The 3,312-nt window shown below is 35.7% G+C and overlaps 1 protein-coding gene across 1 annotated transcript in view; it reads left to right on the top strand.

Annotated features, from left to right (window-relative positions):
• The first annotated feature begins 582 nt into the window (after window positions 1–582).
• Window positions 583–3,312, top strand: part of LOC143277160 (protocadherin Fat 4-like) — a 29,740-nt gene continuing 27,010 nt past the window's right edge. Inside the window, exon 1 of the mRNA XM_076581924.1 lies at window positions 583–666. The gene's annotated coding sequence lies outside the window, so the exon portion shown is untranslated. The remainder of the gene's footprint in view (window positions 667–3,312) is intronic.

Here is a 3,312-nt window from a genome sequence, read left to right as displayed (position 1 = left end):
ACCTTTCAATTTTACAAGAGCTGTCCCGTGCATCACACTGTTGAAAGATATACTCGTCCAACCTATTCTGTGCTGACGAACTATATAAAACGGGACAAAGTTTGACAGTTTTGGGGTGGGGGGGGGGGAGATTGTTGATTCGCGATTTCTCGCTCGTAGTATTATTATTATCAGTGACTTACCTGTCTGAGTTCTCTCAGATAAAAAAGTGTGTGTTTGGTTTGAGAAATCAAGCAGCTTGGCGGACATAAACTTTGCGGGGTCTCTTCACTTGATTTTTCAAAGTGAGAAAGAATCTGAACAAGGGAGAAAGTCTCTGTTTCGATTTCGTGTTCGGTTTGGAATTTTTTAAAAAAAACGTGTTGTGGAAAAACAATAAGTTGAGTGTTTGATAGAGAGTAGAAATTGACGAAGAAGAAGGAGAAGGAGAAGAAGAGGAGAAGAAGAAGAAGAGAGGAGGAGGAGGAGGAGGAGAAGTAGAAGAAGAAGAAGAAGGAGAGGAGGAGAGAGAAGAAGAAGAAGAAGAAGAAGAAGAAGAAGAAGAAGAAGGAGGAGGAGGAGGAGAGGAGGAGGAGGAGGAGGAGAAGGAGAACAACAACAACAACAAAGAGAAGAAGAAGAAGGAAGGAAAAAAGACGAAGGACGAGGAAAAACAAACAAACCAGGGTATGTATATATGATTTTTTTTCTTTTGTTCACACACACACACACACACACACACACACACAAGTAGACAGTCAAGACAACTTGATACTGATCATTCATTTGAAAACAAAAACAACAGTGTTTCTTATTTGTTTATTTACACACACACACACACACACACACACACACACACACACACACACACATACACCATTTTTGTTAAAACCTGAAGTGCTCTCCCATATAGAAAATCAATATTCTAATTATCTAAAAATATACACAGACGGATCGTTCTAGAAGATGGTAATTCAGGAGCGGCTTTTGTAATTCCTTCATTTAGAATAGAAAAATTATACTATATTGGTAGACAATATTCCATTTTCACAGCTGAACTTATAGCCATACTTATGGCCTTAAATTATATTTCAGACATTCCGAAAACTGTAAGTGAAATTTTATTATGTGTAGACTCATAGTCAGTACTACAAGCTAAAGAATCTTCAAATTCAAAGAAGCGAATTGAGATGACAATGGAAATAAAACATATTACTCACCAACTGACAAAACAGGGCATTAAAATAACTTTCTGTTGGGTACTTTCGCACTGTGGAATATCTTCAAATGAGTGGGCAGACCAAGCAGCTAGAAGAGCAGCACGTAATTTCGAAGGTGCAGTACAACTTGACATCCAGTTAGATCTGCATGAATGCATTAGTTGTATAGAAAATGTATCTAGAAATCGATTTCAGAAATTACTTATAGATTCAAATAATCAATATTACCACTGTTGTGTAAACACAAAGACTGCAGCTAATCCCAAACATTTTCTAAATTCGACACCAGCAGCACATTCAAGACAAATTACAAGTCTAATGTATAGAATTCGTTTAAATGCCTTTCGTACAAAATTTTCTAAAAATATAAAATGTATATGCGGTAAGCAAATAACTGTAAGCCATCTACTCTTTCATTGTCCGTTCATTCCAAAAGATGTAGTTGATGACTTTTCTTCCAATATTTCATTAGCCACTGAAAAGATTTTGAATGATTATTCATTGCTTAGAATGTTTTCAGAAATTTTAAACTCCAGTCCAGTTGGTATCCTCCTTTGATGTATCATAATTAATGTTGTTATTTATATTTACATTGTTGTAGGTTAATACTTGTTGATATGCTTATACATATTCTCCTTCCCATGAAACCTCATTCAATACACACCACAATCTCTTTAGACTTTTTCGTATAATATACCTTTCCTCTGATACATAACATGAACACTTTTTTACACTAATATTCACATGCACTCCCTTTCCTTTATCCACTACATTACTCCTTTCCGTCTAAAAACACTTATAGTGAATAGACGTTAAACTGAAAATAAAACACACACACACACACACACACACACACACACACACACACACACACACACACACACACACACACAAAAGCAGACAGTCAAGACAACTTGATACTGATCATTTATTTGAAAACAAAACCCAACAGTGTTTCTTATTTGTTTTTGTAGAAGACTGTGGTGATATTTGTCTGTTATTGTTTGGTTTGTTTGTTAGGTGGGTTTTTTTTTAAATATTTGTGTGTGTGTGTGTGTGTGTGTGTGTGTGTGTGTGTGTGTGTGTGTGTGTGTGTGTGTGTGTGTGTGTGTGTGTGTGTGTGTGTGTGTGTGTGTTGTTTCTGGCAGCGTATCAAAATGATCCTTTTCTGGTTTTTCTTGTTGTTGTTGTTGTTGTTGTCATGATTATTGTTTTATGTTTGTTTTATGTGTTTGTTGTTGTTGTTATTGTTTTTTTTTTACTAGGGGTGGGGGTTATTGGTTGATATGAACATGCTGTTGACAGTCTGAAGTATCTGAGATCCTTTTTCTTCTTCTTCTTCTTCTTCTTCTTCTCTTTCCTCTCTTGTTTTTGCTGCTGTTGTTGTTAATTGTTGAATTACTTGACTGATTAATTTCATTCGTTACTTTATATATATATATATATATATATATATATATATATATATATATATATATATATATATATATATATATATATATATATGTGTGTGTGTGTGTGTGTGTGTGTGTGTGTGTGTATTGTATTTGTATTTTGTATTTGTATTTCTTTTTATCGAAACAGATTTCTCTCTGTGAAATTCGGGCTGCTCTCCCCAGGGAGAGCGCGTCGCTACACTGACAGCGCCACCCCCCTTTTTTTTTTTTTTTTTTTCCTGCGTTTAGTTTTAGTTGTTTTTCCTATCGAAGTGGATTTTTCTACAGAATTTTGCCAGGAACAAACCTTTTGTTGTCGTGGGTTCTTTTACGTGCGCTAAGTGCATGCTTCACACGGGACCTCGGTTTATCGTCTCATCCGAATGACTAGCGTCCAGACCACCACTCAAGGTCTAATGGAGGGGGAGAAAATATCGGCGGCTGAGCCGTGATTCGAACCAGCGCGCTCAGATTCTCTCACTTCCTAGGCGGACGCGTTACCTCTAGGCCATCACTCCATATATATATTTGTATATATATATATGTGTGTGTGTAAATATGTATATATATTATATATATATATATATATATTTGTGTATGTGTGTCTACACACACACACACACACACACACACACATATATATATATATATATATATAATTATCTCCCCCCCCTCTC

This window comes from Babylonia areolata, chromosome 33, assembly GCF_041734735.1.
Source record: "Babylonia areolata isolate BAREFJ2019XMU chromosome 33, ASM4173473v1, whole genome shotgun sequence".
Classification (NCBI taxonomy): Eukaryota; Metazoa; Mollusca; class Gastropoda; order Neogastropoda; family Buccinidae; genus Babylonia; species Babylonia areolata.
Note: the sequence above shows the minus strand (reverse complement) of the source record. Positions and strands in the feature narration are given on the sequence as shown.